Source organism: Helianthus annuus, chromosome 10 (assembly GCF_002127325.2).
Source record: "Helianthus annuus cultivar XRQ/B chromosome 10, HanXRQr2.0-SUNRISE, whole genome shotgun sequence".
Lineage (NCBI taxonomy): Eukaryota > Viridiplantae > Streptophyta > Magnoliopsida > Asterales > Asteraceae > Helianthus > Helianthus annuus.
Window position 1 is genome coordinate 152,886,405 of NC_035442.2, and position 9,380 is coordinate 152,895,784.

Consider the following 9,380-nt stretch of genomic DNA (forward strand, 5'->3'; position numbering starts at 1 on the left):
CCCGCCGCGTTGCGATCGGGGTTCAACTTCATATCAGACGTTTGAAAAACCCAGTTTTAGAAAGTAAAATTTATCAACTACTTGATAGAAACTCTGGTTGATCAACAAAAAAAAAAAACTAATAGAATGCACGGATCAATACCCAACCCAATTCAACCCACTTGTTCTACAAAAGGACATTTTTCAATCCAAAACCGTTTTCATATTACCAACCAATTCTTGATAATAGTGAAGGTTGTAATTGAAAAAAAGTAGCTTAAATATTGCCATCAATAAAAGAATGATATTCATGTTCGACAAAAAGCAAAACATAAATGAGTAAATTACAAAAATCGTCCTTTATGTATGCTACTTATTACAAACTGTGTCCTTTATCTTTAATAAGTTCAGTAAACATACCTAATGTTTACAAACCATTCATTGCATGTTATGTCCTTTGACCATAACTCAGTTAATTTTCATAGTTAAGTCTGACCATTTAGACCCACATAAAAGTGATCTTTACCTTCAAAATATAAAAAAACTTGCTAAAAACCCACTCCAACCTATCCACTATATCTAGACCTTAACCTTAAATATTAAAAAAAAGGCACAGTAACTTTTTATACATAAAAAGCTACTCTAGCTCTCTATTTCCAACAACCACATCTCATTTCATCTTCTCCCGCCCCTCTCCTATACACATCGATTACCAGCAACAAATTCAACCAAACTACTGCACTTGCAAGGTTCGGATTTGAGGGTTTCTATTTGAAAACACTTCCGATTTGTAAACATTGGCGATGATACGGCTTCGGTCACACACAAAAACACACACTTGCTCGGTCCAATCTACTCATCATCAGTCATCGCAAGTAATCGAGAGATCCAAACACTTCGAATAAGATCCACACTTGTCGCATTTCTATTTCACCTGCCGCGGACCTTGAATATGTTCTGAATTCCGTGAAGAAAGGTTAGTGGTTTTTGATTATGTTCTGTGTTTTTGATCATGTTCTGAATTCCGTGAAGAAAGGTTAGTGGTTTTGTGATTGTTTTGTAGAGCTGCATTTTGGACCTTGAATTTGTTAAGAGTTATTACTTTTGAATGAGGGAGGTTATGTTAAGCACTAGGGTTAGGAATTAGGATTATGTTGTAAGATGATAAAATAGTGAATTGATTATTACTGAATAATGCGTTACAATATACAAATACAAACCCTAGATACCTAATATCTGATATCCAGTAGATGTTAGTTTGCAGCAAAATGTATTATGACTATGTGTATGAGTGTATGGTGCGTGGGAAGAATTAGGTATGATATGAAAACAAAATGCAGCTATTTGAAACAGATGTGGTATTTAGGGTTTGGCTGTTTGTGTTCATTTTGGTTAACTTAAGATCGATGTTTTTACTAGGTGCCGAAGTTGAATTGTAATGCAGGTGACGAGCTTGAACTTTCGGAAGCTATTAGAGATTATCATGATAGTACTGGATTGCCTCATATGGTAAGTTGAACTGTTGAAGGTTGAACTAGCTAGTATTGAATGTCGAAACTGATATGAGATATTTTGTGTTACTTATATGTGATGGTGAAAGTAGTGTTGTCAAGAGTGGCTATGGAAATGTGGTAATTGAGTATTTCATGTCACTATATAATATATGATTTAGATTTTCATCTCTTTTTGCTGAACGAAGACAGACAGAAACTCTATCTATTTAGATTGAAACATTTTGTGGTGATATTGCTCTTTTTTTAATGATGCTGGCCAAAAATATATAGTCTTTGTGCCCTGGGTAGAAACAATAATTGACCCTACATGCAGTGGCGGATCTTGGATTCGAAAAAACGTTAAATTTTTCCAAAATTTACACTACCGCCGGAACGCCAAGCCGTAGCGGACGCCACCCCTTAATACATAGTACATCCGCCCCTGCCTACATGCATATAGTTTGAAGCTTTTAATTATTATACAACATTCAAATCAACGTTGCAATACATAATCTTTTGATGGATATACATCATGATGCTTCCTAACTTTTAATCGATGTAAATACGTGGACCATTATCCATTTCACAAAGTGGCTTGGAATTTTCAAGAACAAAGGTTGCTATAAATGGAGGGCATTCCAAAGATTACTCTGTATAAATACATATAATAAGTCCATTGAAATTTGAAATGGAATGGAATACCAGAGGTTTAATCATTGTCTGAAGTTTCTTATTTCATAGTATAATTTAAGTTTGGTCTTTTATTCAGGTGTAAACGATGATGACCTCCGTGAAACGGCTTATGAAATTCTGTTGGCTGCTGCTGGGGCTTTATCTACCTATCTGTACACACACACACAATTTTAATCTTGTATTCTTGGTCATTTTGCTGTGCTTGGTTCTTTTACAACCCTAGTGCTGCCAGTATCTTTGGACTGTAATGTAATTGTTGTTCAAACAGGGGCCTTATAGTGCCATCAAAGGAAAAGAAAAAAGAAAAGAAATCCAGACTGTTGAAGAAGCTTGGACGGAGTAAGAGTGAACAGGTTACAACCCAACAGTCAACTGGTTTGACTAGCTTGCTGGAGACAATGCGCGTCCAGATGGAGGTACAGTGTGAACGAAGGCGTGCCAGATCTTTTATAACTGTAATTTGCTTGAGTTGACTACGCTATGTCTCCAAATAGAAAAAAATATGCAGACTTATGGAGAAAATATAATAAGACAAAATAGATAGTAGTTAAAATTGTAAATTGGAGAAAGAGAAGAAATGATAAAAAAAAGAATATAGAGATAGGTATGGGGTGTTGGATGTGGGAGGTTTTTTAAAATATGATATAAATTTTAAAAAGTAAGCATTTTTAGTTAAATTATAAGGGTAAAGATGGTGGATTGGATGTGAATGCTCTAAGGGTGCTTTAATCATTTTACCTTAAATACTAAAATAAATAATCATAAATAATAATAAATACATTAACTATTTTTAAAAAAGATTATATTAAAAAAGATTGTACATTCGGTACATATATACACACATCTGTATCTCAATTCTATCTATGTCCCTAACTTCCCTTCCACCCCTACATACCCCCACTGGCCAGCCACCACCACAACCATCGTCATCAACACCCACCTGCCACCACACCCCACCTGCAACCACCATCCACCTGCCACCACTCCCACCTATTCCCACCGGCCACCACCACAACCACCGTCACCACCACAACCACCGTCACCACCACCCCACATACTTGAGGGTTTTCAAGTAGTAGTAATCACTTAACCGGTGCGGCAGGTTATGACAGCAGCTGTTGAAAGAGGCTGGAACACTTTCATCTTCTCTTCTATTCATCATCGCGAGATCGCCACTGATTGGTCTTGTAAGTCTACAATTGGTTGATGCGTGTAACTTGTTCCGATCGGATTGTTAAGTCTTTTTGAGGTGTTGAATTAATCTAGGTTTATGTGGAGGAAAAGCTAAAATTGAGTGTGGATTGTGTTATTGGATGTTGAAATTATGTTGAAGCGTGTCAGGATTTGGATATGGATTTGATGTATGTGGTTTCATCTAGCATCTTTTAACCCATGGATTGGATATGGATTGTGTTACTCTGTTTGTAAATATGTTGCAGAGAGAGAGTTAAAAGGAAGTCAGGTTTTAGGAATCGTTTTATAGATTTAGTTTTCGATTAGAGTTGTTTTTATCACCATCTTTTAACCCATAGTAATTATTGTGGGGTGTAGATACAATAATAACAGAGTCTTCTCATTCGGATTGAAATCGTGTTCTTCTGGCGACGCGGCGGAAGCTTCCTGCCGTTATCGGAACCAACCGATGGCGGTGGTAGCAGTGGAGGCGGGTGGTGGTTGTGGTTGGGTGGCAGTGGCCGGGTGGTGGTTATGGTCGGGGGCAGTGGCTAGAGTGGGTGGTGGTGATGGTGGTGGAAGTAGGTAGTGGTGGTAGGGTAGAGAGAGAGAAAGAGGGAGAGAGACTATGTATGTATCTGTGTATATATTTATATTAAAACATAATTATTTTATTTATTGTTTTTTATAATTAGTTATTTTAGTATTTTGGGTAAAATGACCAAAACATCCTCATGTGGGGTCCATCTAGTCATATTTAACCATAAAAACTAACTGAGTTAGGGCTAAAGGACATAATGTGCAAAGGTTTGCAAACATCAAGTATGGTTTTTGTACTTATTAAAGATAAAGGACATAGTTTGTAATAAGTAGCATACATAAAGGACGAGTTTTGTAATTTACTCAACATAAATATAATCCTCAAAGTCAAGATCAAATGCAAGATCAATAAAAGAATGATATTCATGTTCGACAAAAATCAAAACATAAATATAATCCTCAAAGTCAAAATCAAATGCAAGCTCATACACACTCTTGCAGAATATGCTATAAATACTAAAATAACTATAAACCATGATCCTACAAACTAATATACAAACATGTATGTACGGAAAGGATTGTAGCAAAACCTCATTCCAATCTTTTGATTTGGTTTACAAACCTTTTGATATGTTTTACCTAATGACTATGACTTCCGTCTCTTCTTTAGTGTCTTGAGATCATCCTATATGGTTTTCAAACCTTCTGACACGGCCCAGTCACCAGGGCCGGCTCAACTATTTTGAAGGCACAAACGAAAGTAGAAACGTGAGGCCCTTTTACAAATTTCAAGTTAAATGGACTACTCGACCCACTCGTCATTTGACCCATCTGGATATTTAGATCATGGTGTGCTACTCGTGTCATAGTGCGTTCATCTTCGGGTCCAACATCTTGGCCAAGTTAGTTATCTTAATCCAACTTTATCTATAAAAGAGATGTTGTATCCTTCTTTAAAAAGGGACTGGTTGAGATTGCTTTTTTGCTTCAAGGATCATAAATGATAAAGAAGTAACTCATATGGCAATGAGACTACACCTACAGTCCTACACAATACTTTTAAGTATGAACATAACAAATAGATATTTACAATTGTAGATACTTTGAAAGGTCAACAATGATGACAAAAATTAACAGTCAGCATAGTGATTGTAAGTTTTCTTTGATGCTTTCTGTGTATTTTCAAGATCAACATAACTCAAAGAACAAACAAAATTGGGGTATAATTTGGGCAAGAAAAAATGTACCTTTTCAACAATCAATAGCTTGAACAGAACAAATTACTACAGCAAAACAGATTAACAACTTCGATTTCAATTTCGCACTTCGATTTAACTGAACAACAATACAGTCAGCATAACAGAATTCGTTTATCGATTTTAAAGACAAGAACAGGTTTAATTTTGGCTTTCTTTTACTTTACTACCTTTCAAAATTCGAATAAAGAATTAATTAGTTGCAATTTCAATGTTCGACCTTTCATTGTTCAAGACGATTCCTTCCCCCATTTCAGTTTGAACCGTAATTTCTAAGTTTTTATTGGTTTCCAGAGTCCAAGCCCAAATAAACAAAGTGCAGATAGATATAATATAAAAGTGATACCTAAATTAAGATCTTCACTAAATTTCTTAACCCTAGTAAGTAATAATGCTTAATTATTCAGTGAAATTTGTTCACATGGGAATTTCAAATAAAACTTACATCTCACGAATTTTTTGATCGATCAGCTTCATTAAATCCACCTTTTTCGTCTGCCTGAAAGAAGAAGATGAAGGTAGTGCAGAGTCGACGGTTCACCTCAAAGTCGGAGTTGACAGAGGAGATCAACCACCCTTAGAAACCTTCCCTCGTAATCGCCTCATTAGGTCACTTTGGCAATAAATCGAACACCTTGTGTGCAACCAACAAACACCGGAGACGCGCCGGAGCTCGGCCAATCGCCGGAGACGCGCCGACTCCGTTTAGGTCTCTCTCTCGCCTGTTTCTCTCTCGCCCGTGTCTCTCTCTAAGCTGAAACAAAATGACTTGTAATCTCTCTTGTTGTGTGATAAGAAGATGACAACTATGATGAATAGAAGGAAGGTACTTGTAAATAATGCTTTTGTACAATCCTTGCATGCATAAAACACCAAAAGAGCACAATTTACAACACGTATAAGCATAGAAATGTTGTAAATTAGAGTGATATATAATTACAAGTTTTGTTCTTTATGTTTGTCCCAAATTTCAGGCGTTGTCCTATACCTTTAAAATTGACGAGTTTTGTCCTTAACGTTTCAAAATCCTGCACGTTATGTCCTTTAACCCTAACCTAGTTAGATTTTTGGTTAAATCAGATTACACAAGGGCATTTTAGTCTTTTTACCCATTTATTTAATATTATTTTAAAAAAGATAACAAAATAATTATAAAAATTATTATTATTAATATTATAGCTCTCTCTCTCTCTCCTACTCTCTCTCTCTCTCTAGTACACCACCACCATCAACCCATCATCACCATCAACTCTCTATCGGCTTCACCCCAAGTCTCTATCGGCTTCACCCACCGCCACCGCCGCCGCCCCTAATCACCTCCCACAACCACCGTAGTCGAACCCATCTTCAATGATCAAACCCAGCAACAGATTGAACACATGGTTCTGTACAGAAGACGAAAAAAACAAACATATACATCATATGCTTCTATGAAATGAACCCATGGTTATTTTTAAAAGTGTACCTGCCATGAAAGACTGCCACATGAAAGAGTGTTGCAGCCAATGTGAGGAAACTTAAACCATAGGCCAGTGAAAAAAATATGCTAAGATTGATTTTTCTATAATCATTATAGCATTGTTTGTCAAATGAGAAGGTTGCAGAGTCCAAGACTCTTGAAACATGAGAGTGTTGCAGCCAATCAACCCCAATTGCTCCAACACCACCGCCGCCTCTAAAACAACCGCCGTCGCCGCCGCCCCTGCCCCTAATCACCTCCAACAACCACCCTAACACAACCATTGCCGCCCCTAACACAACCGCCGCCGCCCCTAATCACCTCTCACAACCACCGCCGCCCCTAATCACCTCCCACAACCACCGCTACCCCTAACACAACCACCGCCGCCACCCCTAATCACCTCCCACAACCGTTCGCTCGTTGATTCACCTAAAATTGCAGACGAAGATGGATGGAATTTCATATTTTTGAGAGATGAGATGGATGGGATTTCAGATGAGAGAGAGAGAAGAGAGAGAGGAGGAAAATCAGATGAGAGTGAGAGAAAGAGAAGATAGTGTTTATATTAATCCTTTTATTTTTGGTTTTTTACAAAACAGTCCCTCATATTAAAAGTTCTTTACACAATACCCCTTATAAAGGTGAAATGACAAAAATACCCTTATGTGCAAGGCACATGACCATATTTAACAAAAAAATCTGACTGAGTTAGGGCTAAAGGACATAACGTGCAGGATTTTGAAACGTTAAGGACAAAACTCGTCAATTTTAAAGGTAAAGGACAGCGCCTGAAATTTGGGATAAACATAAAGGACAAAACTTGTAATTTACTCTTTCTTTTATTATAGTAGACTAGCGGTAAGATCCGTGTGCAAACACGGGTCGTTTCTTAGAAAACCATGCATAACACATACTGATAGAACATATAGATACATGTATAGATATTGTATGAAAATGTGTTATCTATTATAGCTAAAAGACAACTATATGTAAATATAAAAGATATTTAACAAACTTAATAAAAGATGTCTAACAAACTTAATAAAATTCATCAGTTACATATGATTATTTCCATTCTCTTATTCAAAAAAGAGAGTATCCACCCATTGACAATGTAAATTGTTATAAACATAAGTACATATAAAAGATATCTAACAAACTTAATAAAATTCGAATACAACTTAACTTTAACAAACATTAACTAAGAACATACGATCACCTGCCTAAACAACACACACCAAACCTCACTCAAGAATTTGTTACGCAGCAACATGTCCTTTGCTACATGTTGTGATCTGGTTAAATATGTTACTGCAAACAATGTAACAGCTGCTGATCCAACAATCTCCGTATACAACAGATGATATGAAAACCATTCTTTATTACTGATTTTTATTTCTCATCAAAATCTCCCTGATTTGTCCTTTGAATTGTAGTTCAAAGTCCAGGGAGAACATGTCTTCTTCATCATCTATCTCAAGTTGAAGGTCCAACAAATCTTGGAGATCGTATGCATTTAGATTATATGCACTATCCATTTTAATCTCTTCAACACAACCATCTGATCTGATCAAAGTCAATACTTGGGTTTTTAAGCATGACTTCCACTTTATTATTTTTGGATCAATTGGTTTTCTTGATCAAAGAATTATTGAATATGAGTTTGGTGATTGTGGTCTCCTAACTAAATTTACAATTGATTCAGACAAATCAGATGATGAGAGAAGGTTTTTCGGAGTACCGATTTTTAGAGACAGAGCAGCAGTTGTAGGATAGACTGGGTTTTGAAGAACATTTGAATGTTCAGCTCGAACTTCTTCCAACTTTTTGTAGGTCTCAACTATCTTCAGTTTAAACCATCTGGCAATGGGTCTAACTGGACCATAACCAGCAGCCACAAGCTCTGCTCTCATTCTTTTAAACTTCAATACCTCATCTGAATCCACTATTTTGACTTTCTTCCAATTAGGTGGAGTTAGATTTACCAGAGGATCATTGTTCATTTTTGTGATTCTATCGATATGAGTTTTTCTCTTACATGGGGAGATGATTTCTGGTAAAGGAGATTGTTTTGGTAGTGAAGATGAATGTATGGGAAATCTTTGTAACGTTGGAGATGGTTGGATTGTGGTTGGTGTAGTGAAAATGATCATGGCAGATGTTTGACAAACTTCTGCTGAAACAACTGGTGTCTCAGCAGCTGTTTGGTAAACATCTGCTGATACTTTTGTGTTCCCAGCATCTAATGGCAAAATGGGTGATGATGGTGTGGAAGGTATTTTCTCCTTCTTTTGTGGTGGGTTTTTTTTTTTTTTTTTTTTTTTTTTTTGAGAAGGTTGGGATTTAGGTTGAGCAGGGGATACAATATCTGTAGGATTAGCTTTTGAATTTGGTGGCAACTTTCTCAGTGAATCTTTCTCCCCTTTTTGGCATCATTATCATCATCATCATCTTTCTCAAAGATTGATGTAGAGGTGGAGCCAGTAAGTTTCAACAGATGTTCCTTAATATTCATAATGTCTGCTTGTGTGTCTTTATACCTGGCATCAACCAAATTTCTGATAAATTCCAAACTGAAATTGTGGTTACTTTCAGCCAAATTCCTCTGAGCTTGAAGGATGGGTTGCATAGAATTCCAAAGCTCATTGGCAATTTCCTGTCTGGTAGGTTTACTTTTAAAAAGCTCTATCATCTGCTTAATCAATTCTTTCATTTCAGCAACATCTGTTTTAATGGTAGACACTCTAACCGTCAAATCCTTATAAGTTAATTCATCACCTACTT

The 9,380-nt window shown here is 36.5% G+C and overlaps 1 long non-coding RNA gene across 4 annotated transcripts; it reads left to right on the top strand.

Moving 5' to 3' along the window:
* Positions 1–497: 497 nt before the first annotated feature.
* On the top strand, positions 498–4,001 carry LOC110885984. Of its 4 annotated transcripts, none has more exons than XR_004869753.1 (4): positions 498–955; positions 1,399–1,488; positions 2,242–2,352; positions 2,434–4,001. It is a non-coding gene; the product is annotated as an uncharacterized LOC110885984 (long non-coding RNA). The 4 variants fall into 4 exon arrangements; XR_002562528.2 differs by having other exon boundaries at positions 2,242–2,317; XR_004869754.1 differs by having other exon boundaries at positions 1,424–1,488; positions 2,242–4,001.
* The last annotated feature ends 5,379 nt before the right edge of the window (positions 4,002–9,380 follow it).